Source organism: Salmo trutta, chromosome 12 (genome assembly GCF_901001165.1).
Source record: "Salmo trutta chromosome 12, fSalTru1.1, whole genome shotgun sequence".
Classification (NCBI taxonomy): Eukaryota; Metazoa; Chordata; class Actinopteri; order Salmoniformes; family Salmonidae; genus Salmo; species Salmo trutta.
In genome coordinates, this window is record NC_042968.1 from 39,018,356 (window position 1) to 39,038,980 (window position 20,625).

At 46.9% G+C, this 20,625-nt stretch overlaps 1 pseudogene; it reads right to left on the reverse strand.

Moving 5' to 3' along the window:
- The window catches only part of LOC115203523 (integrin alpha-11-like), a 96,625-nt pseudogene that overhangs the window by 42,435 nt on the left and 33,565 nt on the right, over window positions 1-20,625 (reverse strand).

Sequence of the window (20,625 nt, forward strand, 5' to 3'; positions counted from 1 at the left end):
CACCACACAAACACGTGTTCAATCACCTGTATGCACCACACAAACACGTGTTCCATCACCTGTATGCACCATACAAACACGTGTTCCATCACCTGTATGCACCACACAAACATGTGTTCCATCACCTGTAGGCACCACACAAACACGTGTTCCATCACCTGTATGCACCACACAAACACGTGTTCCATCACCTGTATGCACCACACAAACACGTGTTCCATCACCGTTATGCACCACACAAACACGTGTTCCATCACCTGATGCACCACCAACAAAACACGTGTTCCATCACCTTTATGCACCATACAAACACGTGTAGCCATCACCTGTATGCAACCACACAAACACGTGTTCCATCACCTGTATGCCACCATACAAACACGTGGTCCATCACCCTGTATGCACCATACAAACCGTGTTCATCACCTTAGCACCACACAAACACGTGTTCCATCACCTGTATGCACCACACAAACACGTGTTCCATCACCTGTATGCACCACACAAACACGTGTTCCATCACCTGTATGCACCACACAAACACGTGTTCCATCACCTGTATGCACCACACAAACACGTGTTCCATCACCTGTATGCACCATACAAACACGTGTTCCATCACCTGTATGCACCACACAAACACGTGTTCCATCACCTGTATGCACCACACAAACACGTGTTCCATCACCTGTATGCACCACACAAACACGTGTTCCATCACCTGTATGCACCACACAAACACGTGTTCCATCACCTGTATGCACCATACAAACACGTGTTCCATCACCTGTATGCACCACACAAACACATGTTCCATCACCTGTATGCACCATACAAACACGTGTTCCATCACCTGTAGGCACCACACAAACACGTGTTCCATCACCTGTATGCACCACACAAACACGTGTTCCATCACCTGTATGCACCACACAAACACGTGTTCCATCACCTGTATGCACCACACAAAACACGTGTTCCCTCACCTGTATGCACCACACAAAACACCGTGTTCCATCACCTGTATGCACCACACAAACACGTGTTCCATCACCTGTATGCACCACACAACACGTGTTCCATCACCTGTATGCACCACACAAACACGTGTTCCATCACCTTTATGCACCATACAAACACGTGTTCCATCACCTGTATGCACCACACAAAACACGTGTTCCATCCACCTGTATGCACCACACAAACACGTGTTCCATCACCTGTATGCACCATACAAACACGTGTTCCATCACCTGTATGCACCACACAAACACGTGTCCATCACCTGTATGCACCACACAAACACGTGTTCCATCACCTGTATGCACCCACACAAACACGTGTTCCATCACCTGTATGCACCATACATACACATGTTCCATCAACCTGTATGCACCATACAAACACGTGTTCCATCACCTGTATGCACCATACAACACGTGTTCCATCACCTGTATGCACCACACAAAGTAATATGAAAGAATGTTGATGAGAACGTTACAGGTTCATCATTATAATACGTTATAGTAGGGGCATTTTTGGGTCTGGGTCATCAAAAAAGGACAAAACACTGTCACCTGTCACCAACTAGTAAACAACCAGTAACCAACACAGTAACCAACCAGTAACCAACCAGTAACCAACCAGTAACCAGTAACCACAACGGGAGAGAGAAGATAGCATATGGGCTGACGGTGGACTTTGTTCATCCTACTTTGAATATATGTCAGTTTTATAATTACAGTGTTCCCCGAGGCTATCTAGTCCCTCCTCTGCCACGCATAATATGCAGACGGAACCTTTCCAACGGTTAGCTACCAGTTAGCATACAAAACTGACGGGAACAACTCCTTGGACTACTCTCGCGCCCACTTCCTGGGACATGGAATCGTCTAGCTCACTGAGTGACTGATTCACAGACTGACCCTACGTCAGTTTCTGACAGCTGTGGGGTGCTAGACTCTGTGGGTATCTGTTTTGGTGGTGGTGCACACTGTTTCCATGGTGATGTAGCTCCAAATAATCCCCACTATACACCTCTTCAGGCTTGTTGAGATCTGAATATCTACAATATAGACTACCTGGAACATGTCCATTCTCATCGTCCAACCTGCGGCCATTTACACACAACTGGGTGTGAAACAATGCCTTATATCTGGGAATCCCTTTTCAACATTATTACTCTGAGTTGGAGGAAGCCATAGCAATAAACAAACATATAGAGCTCTGGCTAGCTGGACTGCATTGGAGAATAGGATGTCTGGGTATGTAGGACTTGAGCAGAATCAAGCTGGCACACTCCACATTCAACAAAACCATCTGGTCTTTTGGGACAGTTTTCCTCCTTCATTAAGCTCTCGAAGTCTTTCCAATAAGTTATCCTACTCTCAACACTCGGGTTGCGTTTGTTGAGAAAGTGCTATCCCTGGAATCCAGCCTTCTGGAGTACGGAATTTCCAGCCATCCCTGTCACCCAGCTGCAGTTTCCCTATTTATTGTTTTAAGAAAAGGGATATATTTATTGTTCCCTAGTCAGGTTGTGCTTCAACTGTGGCGTGGAACTGGAAAATCAAAGCTATTGCATCAGCAAACCTGAATCTGGGACGCAGATGGAGAGAGTAAAAAGAAAGAAAAAAATGAAGACTGGTACATGGGGGAGGATGGTGATGTCAGCTACAGTAGAGAACAGGAAGACTGGTACATGGGGGAGGATGGTGATGTCAGCTACAGTAGAAAACAGGAAGACTGGTACATGGGGAGGATGGTTGATGTCAGCTACAGTAGAAAACCAGGGAAGACTGGTACATGGGGGATGGATGGTGATGTCAGCTACAGTAGAAACAGGAAGACTGGTACATGGGGGAGGATGGTGATGTCAGCTACAGTAGAAACAGGAAGACTGGTAACATGGGGGAGGATGGTGATGTCAGCTACAGTAGAGAACAGGAAGACTGGTACATGGGGGAGGATGGTGATGTCAGCTACAGTAGAAAACAGGAAGACTGGTACATGGGGGAGAGATGGGAGGTCAGCTACAGTAGAAAACAGGAAGACTGGTACATGGGGGAGGATGGGGATGTCAGCTATCAGTAGAGAACAGGAGAACTGGTACAATGGGGGAGGATGGTGATGTCAGCTACAGTAGAGAACAGGAAGACTGGTAACATGGGGGAGGATGGTGATGTCAGCTACAGTAGAGAACAGGAAGACTGGTACATGGGGGAGGATGGTGATGTCAGCTACAGAGAGAACAGGAAGACTGGTACAGGGGGGAGGATGGTGATGTCAGCTACATAGAGAACAGGAAGACTGGTACATGGGGGAGGATTGGGATGTCAGCTACAGTAGAAAAACAGAAGACTGGGTACATGGGGGAGGATGGTGATGTTCAAAAAAAGCTACAGTAGAAAAACAGGAAGACGGTACATTGGGGGAGGATGGTGGATTGTCAGCTACAGTAGAGAACAGGAAAGACTGGTACATGGGGAGGATGGTGAGGTTCAGCTACAGTAGAGAACAGGAAGACTGTACATGGGGGAGGATGGTGAGTCAGCTACAGTAGAGAACAGGAAGACTGGTACATGGGGGAGGATGGTGATGTCAGCTACAGTAGATGAACAGGAAGACTGGTACAAGGGGGGAGGATGGTGATGTCAGCTACAGTAGAGAACAGGAAGACTGGTACATGGGGGAGGATGGGGATGTCAGCTACAGTAGAAAACAGAAGACTGGTACATGGGGGGAGGATGGTGATGTCAGCTACAGTAGAAAAACAGGAAGACTGGTACATGGGGGAGGATGGGGATTGTCAGCTACAGTATAGAACAGGAAGACTGGTACATGGGGGGAGGATGGTGATGTCAGCTACAGTAGAGAACAGGAAGACTGGTACATGGGGGGAGGATGGGATGTCAGCTACAGTAGAGAACAGGAAGACTGGTACATGGGGGAGGATGGTGATGTCAGCTACAGTAGAGAACAGGAAGACTGGTACATGGGAGGATGGGGATGTCAGCTACGTAGAGAACAGGAAGACTGGTACATGGGGGAGGATGGTGATGTCAGCTACAGTAGAGAACAGGAAGACTGGTACATGGGGGAGGATGGTGATGTCAGCTACAGTAGAGAACAGGAAGACTGGTACATGGGGGAGGATGGGGATGTCAGGCTACAGTAGAAAACAGAAGACTGGTACATGGGGAGGATGGTGATGTCAGCTACAGTAGAGAACAGGAAGACTGGTACATGGGGGAGGATGGGGATGTCAGCTACAGTAGAGAACAGGAAGACTGGTACATGGGGGAGGATGGTGATGTCAGCTACAGTAGAGAACAGGAAGACTGGTACATGGGGAGGATGGGGGATGGCAGCTACAGTAGAGAAAGGAAAGACTGGTACATGGGGGAGATGGTGGATGTCAGGCTACAGTAGAGAACAGGAAGACTGTACATGGGGAGGATGGGGATGTCAGCTACATAGAGAACAGGAAGACTGGTACATGGGGGAGGATGGTGATGTCAGCTACAGTAGAAAACAGGAAGCTGTACATGGGGAGGATGGTGATGTCAGCTACAGTAGAGAACAGGAAGACTGGTACATGGGGGAGGATGGTGATGTCAGCTACAGTAGAGAAACAGGAAGACTGGTACATGGGGAGGATGGTGATGTCAGCTACAGTAGAAAACAGGAAGCCTGGTACATGGGGGAGGATGGTGATGTCAGCTACAGTAGAAACAGGAAGACTGGTACATGGGGAGATGGTGATGTCAGCTACGTAGAGAACAGGAAACTGGTACATGGGGGAGGATGGTGATGTCAGCTACAGTAGAAACAGGAAGACTGGTACATGGGGGAGGATGGTGATGTCAGCTACAGTAGAGAACAGGAAGACTGGTACATGGGGGAGATGGTGATGTCAGCTACAGTAGAAAACAGGAAGACTGGTACATGGGGAGGATGGGATGTCAGCTACGTAGAAAACATGGAAGACTGGTACATGTTGGGGAGGATGGTGATGTCAGCTACAGTAGAGAACAGGAAGACTGGTACATGGGGGAGGATGGGATGTCAGCTACAGTAGAGAACAGGAAGACTGTACATGGGGGGGATGGTGATGTCAGCTACAGTAGAGAAAAGGAAGACTGGTACATGGGGAGGATGGTGATGTCAGCTACAGTAGAGAACAGGAAGACTGGTAACATGGGGAGGATGGTGATGTCAGCTACAGTAGAGAACAGGAAGACTGGTACATGGGGAGGATGGTGATGTCAGCTACAGTAGAAAACAGGAAGACTGGTACATGGGGGAGGATGGTGATGTCAGCTACGTAGAAAACAGGAAGACTGGTACATGGGGGAGGATGGGTATGTCAGCTACAGTAGAGAACAGAGACTGGTACATGGGGGAGGATGGTGATGTCAGTCTACAGTAGAAAACAGGAAGACGGTACATGGGGGAGATGGTGATGTCAGCTACAGTATAGAACAGGAAGACTGGTACATGGGGAGGATGGTGATGTCAGCTACAGTAGAGAACAGGAAGACTGGTACATGGGGGAGGATGGTGATGTCAGCTACAGTAGAGAACGGAAACTGGTACATGGGGGAGGATGGGGATGTCAGCTACAGTAGAAAACAGGAAGACTGGTACATGGGGAGATGGTGATTTCAGTCTACAGTAGAAAACAGGAAGACTGGTACATGGGGGAGGATGGGATGTCAGCTACAGTAGAAAACAGGAAGACTGGTACATGGGGAGGAGGGTGATGTCAGCTACAGTAGAGAACAGGAGACTGGTACATGGGGGAGGATGGTGATGTCAGCTACAGTAGAGAACAGGAAGACTGGTACATGGGGAGGATGGTGATGTCAGCTACAGTAGAGAACAGGAAGACTGGTACATGGGGGAGGATGGTGATGTCAGCTACAGTAGAGAACAGGAAGACTGGTACATGGGGGAGGATGGTGATGTCAGCTACAGTAGAAAACAGGAAGACTGGTACATGGGGGGGATGGTGATGTCAGCTACAGTAGAAAACAGGAAGACTGGTACATGGGGAGGATGGTGATGTCAGCTACAGTAGAGAACAGGAAGACTGGTACATGGGGAGGATGGTGATGTCAGCTACAGTAGAAAACAGGAAGACTGGTACATGGGGAGGATGGTGATGTCAGCTACAGTAGAAACAGGAAGACTGGTACATGGGGGATGGTGATGTCAGCTACAGTAGAGAAAAGGAAGACTGGTACATGGGGGGGATGGTGATGTCAGCTACAGTAGAGAACAGGAAGACTGGTACATGGGGGAGGATGGTGATGTCAGCTACAGTAGAAAACAGGAAGACTGGTACATGGGGGAGGATGGTGATGTCAGCTACAGTAGAAACAGGAAGACTGGTACATGGGGGAGGATGGTGATGTCAGCTACAGTAGAGAACAGGAAGACTGGTACATGGGAGGATGGTGATGTCAGCTACAGTAGAGAACAGGAAGACTGGTACATGGGGGAGGATGGTGATGTCAGCTACAGTAGAAAACAGGAAGACTGGTACATGGGGGAGGATGGTGATGTCAGCTACAGTAGAGAACAGGAAGACTGGTACATGGGGGAGGATGGTGATGTCAGCTACAGTAGAAAACAGGAAGACTGGTACATGGGGAGGATGGTGATGTCAGCTACAGTAGAGAACAGGAAGACTGGTACATGGGGGAGGATGGTGGATGTCAGCTACAGTAGAAACAGGAAGACTGGTACATGGGGGAGGATGGTGATGTCAGCTACAGTAGAAACAGGAAGACTGGTACATGGGGGAGGATGGGGATGTCAGCTACAGTAGAGAACAGGAAGACTGGTACATGGGGGAGGATGGATGTCAGCTACAGTAGAAAACAGGAAGACTGGTACATGGAGGATGGTGATGTCAGCTACAGTAGAGAACAGGAAGACTGGTACATGGGGGAGGATGGTGATGTCAGCTACAGTAGAGAAACATGAAGACTGGTACATGGGGAGGATGGTGATGTCAGCTACAGTAGAGAACAGGAAGACTGGTACATGGGGGAGGATGGTGATGTCAGCTACAGTAGAGAACAGGAAGACTGGTACATGGGGAGGATGGTGATGTCAGCTACAGTAGAAACAGGAAGACTGGTACAGGTGGGAGGATGGGATGTCAGCTACAGTAGAGAAACAGGAGACTGTACATGGGGGAGGATGTGATTCAGCTACAGTAGAGGAACAGGGAGACTGGTTACATGGGGGAGATGGTGATGTCAGCTACAGTAGAGAACAGGAAGACTGGTACATGGGGGAGGATGGTGATGTCAGCTACAGTAGAGAACAGGAAGACTGGTACATGGGGGAGGATGGTGATGTCAGCTACAGTAGAGAACAGGAAGACTGGTTACATGGGGGAGGATGGTGATGTCAGCTACAGTAGAGAACAGGAAGCTACAGTAGAAGACTGTACATGGGGGAGGATGGTGATGTCAGCTACAGTAGAAAACAGGAAGACTAGTTACATGGGGAGGATTGGTGCTGTCAGCTACACAGTAGAGAACAGGAAAGACTGGTACATGGGGGAGGATGGTGATGTCAGCTACAGTAGAGAACAGGAGGAACTGGTACATGGGGGAGGATGGTGATGTCAAGCTACAGTAGAAGAACAGGAAGACTGGTACATGGGTTGCGGATGGGGCTGTCAGCTACAGCTAGAGAACAGGAAGACTGGTAACATGTGGGAGGATGGTGATGTCAGCTACAGTAGAGAACCAGGAAGACTGGTACATGGGGAGGATGGGGATGTCAGCTACAGTAGGAGAACAGGAAGGACTGGTAACATGGGGAGGATGGTGATGTCAGCTACAGTATGAGAACAGGAAGACTGGTACATGGGGGGAGGATGGTGATGTCAGCGACAGTAGAGAACAGGACGACTGGTACATGCGGGAGGATGGTGATGAAGCTACCGTAGACAACAAGAGTTGGACAGAGACTTGTGGATACCTCTCCAGCTGTGTCAAGCCCAAAGCCAACCACACTGCCCCTATCAGGTCTGAATGCAACCAAAACTTCCAGAAAAAACACCACAACATCTTTTAAGGGGCGGCAGGTAGCCTAGTGGTTAGAGCGTTGGACAAGTAACCAAAATGTTGCAAGATCGAATCCCGAGTTGACAAGGTAAAAATCTGTTGTTCTGCCCCTAGTTACATAAAGGTAAAATAAAAACTCTCTGGTGAGATGTTCTTTCAGCCTTCCCTGCTACAATTTGACCCCCTGGGGACTTCAGAGTGTCTTATTGCCACCTCTGGAAGGTCAAAGTGGAACAATGACTATCGTCAGTAAGGGGCTCCTTAATCAGAATGACCTCAGCATCACAGCATGCCCCCCAGGAACCTGGAGAGTGAGGGATGGGAGGGATGGGATGGGGGGGGTGGAAACCTGTCAGGAGTAGGAGAAAGCGCTGTGTGTGTATGTGGGGGGGGGGGGGGGTATACCGGCAGCAGTGGTGAGACTCACCTCCACGAAGTGTGAAGAGAAGCCAGCCTGGGACATCTGGAGCCCAAAGGCCGTCCCGTTTTTACTGGTCCCTGTAGACAAAGACCAGGTGAGTTCAGCAGGAGGAATTATTTTCTTTGAGTACAGGAAAAGGAAATGAGTTGGGTCTAGTTTGTGGTTAACAGATGGTTGTTTTACAGAGTTACATGGAATACCTTCCAAACTGAAGATCCTATCCCCAAGCGCGTCCACAATGTCCTTCAAGGCAGACTCATCAGTCACCTTGAAGAAGTGCTTATCATCGGGGTCACTGGCGATGTACTTGATTTCATTCAGGAATGCCTCTGGGTTGATTCCACGCCGGTTGTAGTAGCCAAGCACCTGGTGACAATCAGGCAGAGACATCAATCACCAGACTTTGCTGTAGAGTGCCCTACTATAGAGCCATCTCACTTATGAACTGTGACTCAACAATCATGTTGCCCACACACACCAAAAGGGAAACTGGCACACTTTAGATAGACTTAGAAGTCTATCACCAGAGAAGGGTGGTTCCAACTTCCAATCCTTTGGTGGACCGTGTCCCTGTTGCCTGCTGTCACAAATTCCAGCTGTCAGCAACCAAATGAACTCAGCACCTCCCTTCTCTTCTTAGATGCCCATGGCCTGGTTTGACTGGGCCCCTCACCTCATCATCTATGGGTTGAATAAGCTCAGGAGAACCCCACGCCAAAGCGGTGTCAACCAAAGTGTTCTGTGGGCTTGGAAAGATCATTCACACCTTCAACCACTTGGCTGGCTGTGTATATAAGTTTTGAGAGGGCACTAAACCGTTTAGGCTCTGTCTAATACCCTGACTACACCGCTCACGTCGGGTGCACAAGCGTTGCAAAATAAATGTATAAATCTATGTTATTCAATTATTGCACCCACACTGCTCACGTGCGCCAACGAGCATCTGCGTTGCCATGGGCTAAAATAGAAGTCCTTTCTATTTCTGACGCAGATCGCGCTGCAAGTCCTGCCTCTCCCATCTCCTCATTGGTTTATAGAAGCAGGTACCCACGTGCCATCTCCTCATTGGTTATACCCACGTGGGTGACTGAAAGACGAACAAGGTCAGTGGCGGTAATGCCAATCGCAATATAAAGTCCAGAGAAGAAAAAGCCTAGAAGGAGGAGAGATGACTAGAAACGATTCAGTTGACTGTTTTATGTGTGGATTAATTGTCGGAGTAGAGGACCTTGTGCATTTCAGGTAAAATAACAACTCAATGTTTATATCCCAGGACAAATTAGCTTAGCAACAGCAAGTTAGCTAAATAGGACAAATTATCTAGCAAGAGCAAGCTAGCTAGCTAAATTGCCATATAGGTTTAATGCTTTTCGACCTGTCCCCAAATTAATGTAATTGTCTCAGAGTTTGTTTTGATATTTTAAACTGCGTGTCGTGATCGCGCTTGGTGTGGGGGGACAAAATAAATGTATGCACGATGGCGCACGATGGCGCACGATGGCGCACGATGGCGCATGCGCACAGCCGGTTTGGGTTCTGTGTAAACCTCTGTACTCTTTGGAGCACTGGTGAAGCCTCACATCACATCCCAATGTGCGTTGAAAGTGTACATGTCCCAAACCAGAAAAAATGAACATTGTACTACAGTAACTGTAGCCACCTTGTCATTATGGAGGCATGAAGCAGTATTATGGTAGTTAGCAAAAGAGAGTAGAAGCAGCAGCTGACTAACTGTAAATACATGTAATAACTGTAGCTAGTCTACTTTCTATCTGTCAGTTAAACAGTACTACTTAAAGCCACGACTACATGGAACTCTGTTCCACATCAAGTAACTCATACAAGCAGTATAATAGAATTTAAAAATACACCTTATGGAACATCGGGGACTGTGAAGCAACACAAACACAGGCACAGACACATGGATACACACACACGATAACATACGCACTGTACACACAGGTACACAGATTTTGTGTTGTATATATGTGGTAGTAGAGTAGGGGCCTGAGGACACACACTTAATGTGTTGTGAAATCTGTTGTTAATGTATTGTAATGTTTTTTAAATTGTATAATTGCCTTCATTTTGCTTGACCCCAGGTAGAGTAGCTGCTTCCTTGGCAGCAGCTAATGGGGATCCATAATAAATAACACAATACAAATGTTAGCTAGCTAGTTAAATGTGGGGTGAAAAAATGCACTTATTGTCAGTTAGCTAGTTAGTTACAGGTCCTTCTCTATTTACTAGCTACCGTAACATTGCTTCATGCCTCCAAAAATGACCAGCTGTTTCCAGTTATGCTCACATTTAGTGGTTTATGACATTTTGATAACTTTTGGACATTAGAGCAACGGCAGCGGAAAAACTTAAACAAGGGAGAGAGGACAGGAAGGAGACAGAGACGGTGACTCACAGTGATGGTGTAGCAGGAGAGAGGACAGGAAGGAGACAGAGACGGTGACTCACAGCGATGGTGTAGCAGGAGAGAGGACAGGAAGGAGACAGAGACGGTGACTCCACAGCGATGGTGTAGCAGGAGAGAGGACAGGAAGGAGACAGAGACGGTGACTCACAGTGATGGTGTAGCAGGAGAGAGGACAGGAAGGAGACAGAGACGGTGACTCACAGCGATGGTGTAGCAGGAGAGAGGACAGGAAGGAGACAGAGACGGTGACTCACAGCGATGGTGTAGCAGGAGAGAGGACAGGAAGGAGGACAGAGACGGTGACTCACAGTGATGGTGTAGCAGGAGAGAGGACAGGAAGGAGACAGAGACGGTGACTCACAGCGATGGTGTAGCAGGAGAGAGGACAGGAAGGAGACAGAGACGGTGACTCACAGTGATGGTGTAGCAGGAGAGAGGACAGGAAGGAGACAGAGACGGTGACTCACAGCGATGGTGTAGCAGGAGAGAGGACAGGAAGGAGACAGAGACGGTGACTCACAGCGATGGTGTAGCAGGAGAGAGGACAGGAAGGAGACAGAGACGGTGACTCACAGTGATGGTGTAGCAGGAGAGAGGACAGGAAGGAGACAGAGACGGTGACTCACAGCGATGGTGTAGCAGGAGAGAGGACAGGAAGGAGACAGAGACGGTGACTCACAGCGATGGTGTAGCAGGAGAGAGGACAGGAAGGAGACAGAGATGGTGACTCACAGCGATGGTGTAGCAGGAGAGAGGACAGGAAGGGAGACAGAGACGGTGACTCACAGCGATGGTGTAGCAGGAGAGAGGACAGGAAGGAGACAGAGACGGTGACTCACAGCGATGGTGTAGCAGGAGAGAGGACAGGAAGGAGACAGAGACGGTGACTCACAGCGATGGCGTAGCAGGAGAGAGGACAGGAAGGAGACAGAGACGGTGACTCACAGCGATGGTGTAGCAGGAGAGAGGAAGAGAGACAGACGTGACTCACCGATGGGCAGAGAGAGGACAGGAAGGAGACAGAGAGTGACTCACAGCGATGGTGTAGCAGGAGAGAGGACAGGAAGGAGACAGAGACGGTGACTCACAGCGATGGTGTAGCAGGAGAGAGGACAGGAGGAGAACAGAGACGGTGACTCACAGCGATGGCGTAGCAGGAGAGAGGACAGGAAGGAGACAGAGACGGTGACTCACAGCGATGGCGTAGCAGGAGAGAGGACAGGAAGGAGACAGAGACGGTGACTCACAGCGATGGTTAGCAGGAGAGAGGACGAGGAAGGAGGAACAGAGACGGTGACTCACAGCGATGGTGTAGCAGGAGAGAGGACAGGAAAGGAGACAGAGACGGTGACTCACAGCGATGGTGTAGCAGGAGAGAGGACAGGAAGGAGACAGAGACGGTGACTCACAGCGATGGGTAGCAGGAGAGAGGACAGGAAGGAGACAGAGACGGTGACTCACAGCGATGGTGTAGCAGGAGAGAGGACAGGAAGGAGACAGAGACGGTGGACTCACAGTGATGGCGCAGCAGAGAGAGGACAGGAAGGAGACAAGAGACGGTGACTCACAGCGATGGTGTAGCAGGATGAGAGGACAGGAAGGAGACAGAGACGGTGACTCACAGCGCTGAGTGGTAGCAGGAGAGAGGACAGGAAGGAGACAGAGACGGTGACTCACAGGCGATGGCGTAGCAGGAGAGCAGGAACAGGAAGGAGACAGAGACCGGTGACTACAGGATGGGTTGTAGCAGGAGAGAGGACAGGAAGGAGACAGAGACGGTGACTCACAGCAGATGGTTGTAGCAGGAGACGAAGGACCAGGAAGGAGACAAGAGAGGGTGACTCACAGCGATGGTGTAGCAGGAGAGAGGACAGGAAGGAGACAGAGACGGTGTGACTCAACAGTGATTGTGTAGAAGGAGAGAGTGACAGGAAGGAGACAGAGACGGTGACTCACATCGATGCATATCGGTGTGATGCCATCCTTCTCGCTGTCCCTCGATGGCCTGTGAAGGTCAGGGCTTGTCATGTGACTCCCCGTCAGTGATCACAATCATCACCTTCTTGGCGCCTCGTCGGGCTCCTCGCTTGAATGCTTCTGAGCTGTGGCATGTGATTTATTAAATTCATATTTGAAAGGTTCAAAGTTTATAGCCAAAAAGTGGGATTTGAGTAATAACCCAGAATAAGGTAACAAATACAGTATTTAACGTTTTTTTAATAGTCTTCTATTACTATTACCTAGTGTCATTTACAATAATTTACTGTATGTCATTATAGTTGTATTTGTTGTGAGATACAATAGATTGACAACTTTCAATACTATACTGATTCAATATTAGGGATATTGCTGATGTAGTTTCATATCAGTTAGGGAGTCTTACCGAGCAACGTTGATGCCGAGTGCCGTGTTGGTTTCCTCTCCGCCTCTCTGGTGGATGTTGCTTGCTCTCTTCACCACCTCCTCCACTGACTTGTAGTCATTCAGATGGAACTCATGCACCACCTTCTCCCCATACTGCACCACTCCAACCTGAACAATATCACATACATTATAACAGGGCTGTTTAACGCCAGGTCTGGAGGGACAAATCACATCTGGTTTTCATTCTACTAATCAGCAACTTAGACTCAGACAACATCATCCTTTGGCACTCCAGACCTAGAGTTGAACCATGAAACTGGGGCATAACAGGCAATTCAACCAGGTTAGCCAGAGCGACACATTTCCCATAACTCACCTGTATCTGGCCTGGTCCAATGTAGAACTTCTGTAGAATGTTGATAAGAAAGGCTTGTACCTCCGTCCAGGGGTAGATGGAGTTGGAACCATCCAGAACGATCACTATATCCATGTAGGTCTCACACCCTAGCAGAGAAAAACACAATGATGTCTGAACTGCACCATCAATGCAACCTTTACGGATGAGCAATGGGAAACAGTCTAATGCATTACAATCAATAATGACTTATACTTCTGGAAGAAGATCCATAAAACACTGCCAAACAGGAAAGGGGCGTGCTCTGTATTTACTCTGGAAGGCTGGAGCTATGGTTTTGGAGAATTTGAAGCTGGCGTTGACTCGAGAGCATATCCCAGTGCTGTAGTATGAGCTGCCACACTCATAGGACCATAGGGGTCCACAGACCTGTACAACACACAAGAAAACACATTCAGCACAGCAAGTACCCTTGAGACATGTACCGTGTAGCATGGGCCTACGCTGGATGAAAAGGTCATCAGAAAAACGAAATGTGGTTCCTGTGCCACCACAGGAGGTTGGTGGCATCTTAATTGGGGAGGACGGGCTCATGGTAATGGCTGGAGCGGAATAGGTGGAATGGTATCGCATACATCAAACCCATGGTTTAATGCCATTCCATTTGCTCTGTTCCAGCCATTATTATGAGCCGCTCCTCTCAGCAGCCTCCACTGTTCTTCACATACCCCTGAAATTGACCACCAAGTTAGTCTCTGTGGAAACCACACATAATGACACCATACTTTTTATAGACTGTGTGTTCATCACTAACCACAAAGCTATTGTCTTTGGGGTTGGTTGTCAGCGTCATCCCCAGCCTCATCTTGTCTTTTCGCTCGGCGACATTGGTCAGAGATATCCTTCCTTGAGGAACAAGAAAAGACAGTGTCAAAGAAATAACAATGTTTATTCTAACAGCTTGATGTTTCTATAGCTTTTGAAGACTTTTGCGTATATTTTTCACTTATGCTATGTACCTGCGGGCAAGTCGCTTCACAAGCTTCTGCAAACCCACTGACTATACATGGCAGTAAGAAGGTGATACTAGATGATACTAGATCTCCCAACTAAAGGACGAAACACCTGTCCTTTGAGGCAGTGTCCAGAGCATTTTACTGCAGTGGGCTAAATCAGGGTAACAGAGTGATTATTGGTAGTCTTAAACAAATCTAGTCTGAAACAAAAGTAGACACCTCACACACATGGTTATGGGCTTAAAAGAAGACATCTGTACCATGTCAGATATAGAGCTGAAATGTCTTTGCGTCCCAATATGACACTTTATATACATCACAGAAGACTGAAATATAATAAAACACTGGATTTTCAGCAGGTTTTTTGAAATAATGTTTATTAATTATGAAATTAGGAAAAATATTAACAACATTAGAGGGCGATTTGATAATTTGACTGCAGGAAAGGAGCTTCTGGGAACTAGGTTCGTTAAAGTTGTCAAGCCAGGCGCAGCAGTGTCTACACCATACACTATCTGCCAGCTAGTTCACACATCTTGCTGTATCTCTCTGTACAACACAGTACAGATAGGTCTCATCTAAGGAAACGTGTGGACGTGTGGCGTGATCCCTAGGAGGATACAGACGTGGAAATGTACATAAACTGTTAAAGCTGAAATGAACAGCACGGTCCCCAGATTCCACTCTCACACAACCTATGAACACACATATAAGGCATGTACATATGCACACACTCTAACGGCTACAACACACACACATCCGTCTCGTGAGGCACAGTAGGCACGTCAAGTCTGTGAGAGTTGATAGTTATACTGTACCTAGGTTGAGTTTGGAGCAGCTGCCATTGGACCGTTTGCCCAATGGGCATTTGTACACATCCCCTGTCTGGTGGTGACCATTGGTTTCATATGGAGCTCCCACCAATAACCTGTGAAACACAAAACAAGACAGTCGAAATCCCCAAAACTGAATTGCATATTATAATTGTTTTGTATTAATAGTATTAGTTGTGATGTTGTAAAAACATAGTGATAACATTGAAGGCACTTCTCCTAATGACGTTTCATCTGATAAGAAATAATGGTGTGAAAGAGATGGCATTTAAACTCTGCTACACCGATTTATCTGACTGGAATGTCTTCGCTAACTCAACAAACACACACCCAGTGAGTATCAGAGCAGGTATTTGAAACACTTGTGATCTTCCTTGTTTGTGACTGGCTGTGTTCCTGTGGGAGCATGTTGACTTCTCCTCTGACCCCAGACTGACACGCACATAAACACACTGGCCTATAAACACTGGATCCACTCCACATTGACCCTGGGAAGATTCTCTCTCTCTCTCTCTCTCTCTCTCTCGCTCTCGCTCTCTCTCTCAGCATGTTAACTTCTCCTCTGACTGCAGACTCTCTCTCGTGCTCTCTCTTTTGCTCTCTCTCAACCTCTCCTTCTCTCTCTCTCTCTCTCTCCCTCACACACACACACACACACACACACACACACACACACACACACACACACACACACACACACACACACACACACACACACACACACACACACACACACACACACACACACACACACACACACACACACACACACACACACACACACACAGAAAAAGAGAGAGAAGGCAAGAGGTCATACCGGCTAGACGGATACACACGTGTGACTGAATGACTTCCTTGGGGCTAAATACTACCCACATGTTCTCTGACCATGGGTCACCATGAGTTCTCCTTGGCTGAAACACAAGCAGGCTCAGAGTTCTTTGGTCATGACGTAGAGCTCAGGGGAAGATAGTTTGTCACTCGACTTTGGGGTTGGACGTCAGTGTCAGGTCAGGATGATCTTGTAAATGTCGTAGATGTCAGTGAAGGCTTTCGATGACTTAATGTGGTGGAGCATTTAAAACACTCTGTGTTTACGTCAGGGCTGGGTGGACAGATAAAAGCTTCCTGAAGTATCTGAGATAGAAGGGCTCTTTGTATTCTTGGGTAGGAACAAGAGACTGTTGCCAAGACGTTTATGTGACAGGATGAAAACACAAAATGCAGATGGGTTTTCTTGATTATCTCTTGACGTTTCACCGTTTAACACATTGTCTTGGTACATGAAGTTCTTATAGGTGATGACAAACTTCACCTGATACTCCTCATACATAAACACAGATCTCCTCAAAGTTTAGCATATGATATCTTTAGATCAGACACCAACACATGATTACCATCATGCAATATATTGTTATATTGTTTTACAAGAGCTTCTAAAAGTAACCTAAGCTGTCAACACAAGAAACATATGTAGCCCAAGACAAATCAAATCAAAATCAAATCAAATCAAATTGTGCTTGCCACATGCGCCGAATACAACTGTTGTAGACCTTACAGTGAAATGCTTATTTACAAGCCCTTAACCAACAATGCAGTTTTAAGAAAATACCTACAAAAAAGTAACAAATTAAAGTAACAAACAATAGAGCATGCTCTCGATGGTGCAGCTGTAGAACCTTTTGAGGATCTGAGGACCCATGCCAAAGTTTTGTCGTTCCCTTTTCATGATTGTCTTGGTGTGCTTGGACCATCTTAGGATGCCAAGGAACTTGAAGCTCTCAACCTGCTCTACTACAGCCCCGTTGATGAGAATGGGGGCGTGCTCGGTCCTCCTTTTCCTGTAGTCCACAATAATCTCCTTTGTCTTGATCACGTTGAGGGAGAGGTTTTTGTCCTTGCACCACACGGTCAGATCTCTGACCTCCTCCCTATAGGCTGTCTCATCGTTGTCGGTGATCAGGCCTACCACTGTTGTGTCATCTGCAAACTTAATGATGGTGTTGGAGTTGTGCCTGCCGTGCCTGGCCGTGCAGTCATGAGTGAACAGGGAGGACAGGAAGGGACTGAGCACGCATCCTTAAGGGGCCCCCGTGTTGAGGATCAGCATGGCGGATGTGTTGTTACCTACCCTTACCACCTGGGCTACAAAGGATAGTGGCATGCAAAGGAGCAATTCACTCACCAGGTCAGAGGTGTCCCAAAAGGAAGGGACCACATTTACATTTAACATTTACATGTTAGTCATTTAGCAGGCGCTCTTATCCAATTAGGGTTAAGAGCCTTGCTCAAGGGGCACATCGGTAGATTTGACCCGACAGGCTACTTGCCAACACTTGACACCCCTTTATAGCAAAACCAGACCTCCATCTATTTACTGCCTGGAGTTATGGGTCATCCACATAAACCTCTGTAGTTTTAAAACATGTCTCCATCACATTGTTCCAATGAGGTAACGTTTTAGTGGTGTGGTATACATAATGGTGGTATAATGGTTACCTAAACAAAACATGACACTTGACATCAACATCCTTGGTCATCTAAAACTACTACGACAGGTTTCTTGAGATTATGACATCATACAATATTCAAGTAGTAAACTGGTGTTACGTTCCCCAGTTTCTGTTATGGGTTGTTTGTGTTTGAATGTGTGTATTTCAGGAAATGGCTTTCTGAAGTCCAAAGCAGCTGATTGGTTGGCCCCATTTCAAATTGGTGTTCTGACCCCGCCCTCTCGTCAGGAGACACAGCTGTCTGCAATTAGCGACTCCTTCTGTAGCTTGAAAAGCCAGTGTTCCTTTGTCAGGAAGTGAGAGCTTCTTGGATGTTTTGTGTTGGTTGTTGTGCAGAGACAGTATTGGTGAAAGTATTTTGTAGCTGCTACTTCTGAGGTATGTGTGTGCCAATAGGACTGTGTTTTTGATTATTGAACTTGTTCACTTTAAGTTTGTATTATTCTGTTTCATGTGTTCCCAGGGGGGAGGGGAAGGCACCTCACCTTGGGAGTGCTTAGGCAAGAGGCCTGCGGGCATACATACACCCGTGTTAAAGAACTAAATTCCTAGTAAACGGTAATATGCTCTGCCTTTCATCCTTACTTGCACCTACAATCACATACCTCTTACACTCCACGGGGAGTTGAGTGTAGCAGGGTGTTGCGTTCCTCCAAGAGGTGTGCATAACACTGGTATCATAAGTGCAGGTCATGTCAACTGAAATGGAAGCTTTGTATGTCTTTGAATAAGGTACCTTATGAGCACTGACCTTTCTGATAGCTACTTTATTGAGGAAAAATGTATACTGAACAAAAAATATAAACACTACATGTAAAGTGTTGGTCTCAGGTTTCATGAGCTGAAAAAAAAAGATCCCAGAAATGTTTCATACGCACAAAGTTCATTTCTCTCAAATTTTGTGCACAAATTTGTTTACATCCCTCTTAGTGAGTGTTTTTCCTTTGCCAAGATAATCCATCCACCTGACAGGTGTGGCATATCAAGAAGTTAAACAGCATGATCATTACTGAAGTGCACCTTGTGCTGGGGACAATAAAGGCCACTCTAAAATGTGCAGTTTTGTCACACAACGCCACAGATGTCTCAAGTTGAGGGAGCATGCAATTTGAATGTTGACTGCAGGAATCTCCACCAGAGCGTTTACAAGTGAATTGCATGTTAATTTCTCTACTACAAGCCACCTCCAGTGTCATTTTAGACAATTTGTCAGTACGTCCAACCGGCCTCACAACCGCAGGCCATGTGTAACCATGCCAGCCCAGGCTCTCCACATCCTGCTTCTTCACCTGTGGGATCGTCTGTGACCAGCCACCTGGACAGCTGATGAAAACGAGTATATCTGTAATATAGCCATTTTATTGTGTGGAAAAACTTGTTTTGATTGGCTGGGCCTGGCTCCCCAATGGGTGGGCCTATACCCTCCCTGCCCCACCCATGGCACCGCTCCTACTCAGTCCTGTGAAATCCATAGATTAGGGACTAATGAATTTATTTCAATTGACAGATTTCCATATATGAACTGTAACTCAGTAAAGTTGTTGCATGTTGTTTTTGTTCAGTATACTTACTCTGACTGAGGTATGTGGTTTTCCCACCTAGCTATCATATGATGAATGCACTAACTGTAAGATGCTCTAGATAAGTAATTTAGCAGATGCTCTTAATGTAAAATGTAGCATGTAGGAAATGTTGAGAAATATGACTCAAAACTTAAAGATTACTCAGCTTCCTTCAAAAACTATCAAATTTCCCAAGTGTATTTATTTATATTGAAGAGAGAGAGATATATATATATATATATATATATAAAAGATGTGCAACAATTCAGATCGTAGCCAAAGAGTGAAGCTGTTAACTGGGCTGCACATGCAGTCTATGGCAGCCAGGCTGAGAGATACACTAGTGGCGAGGGGACTGTGTCTGGGATCAACTGTCCAAGTCTCACAGACTCTGGAAATGATTTTCACCTCTGGAGCTCCAGCAGTGCTCATATTTTCATAGCTATGAATATGATGATTATTGCTGAGGTTACTGCTGTCCTCTGGCACAGTGTGATACTGTAGACTGGGAGAGTTCAGGCTGGGACATGGCTACCTTCAGAGAAATGGGACCCATTGTTTCCTTTTGACTTGAAGGTCTCCTTTAACTCCCAGTCAGTCTCATGAAGAGCTGTTAAAACAATCATCGCTGAACATTCATTAAGGTCAGCCATGTAGCATCATTGTGGATAAGGTAATGCTGGTATAAACAAAATAACCTGTCCCTAAATGGACGCCCGGAAGTATTCTCTCAGTTATTGAGTCCCGCCTTATCTCAGCTCACTGGTTACCATAACAGCATCCACCCGTAGCACGTGCTCCAGCAGGTATATTTCACTGGTCACCCCCAAAGCCAAGTCCTCCTTTGGCCGCCTTTCCTTTCAGTTCTCTGCTTCCAATGACTGGAACAAACTGCAAAAATCACTGAAGATGGAGACTCATATATCCCTCACTAACTTTAAGCACCAGCTGTCAGAGCAGCTCACAGATCACTGCACCTGTACATAGCTCATCTGTAAATAGCCCATCCAACTACCTCATCTCCATACTGTTATTTATTTATT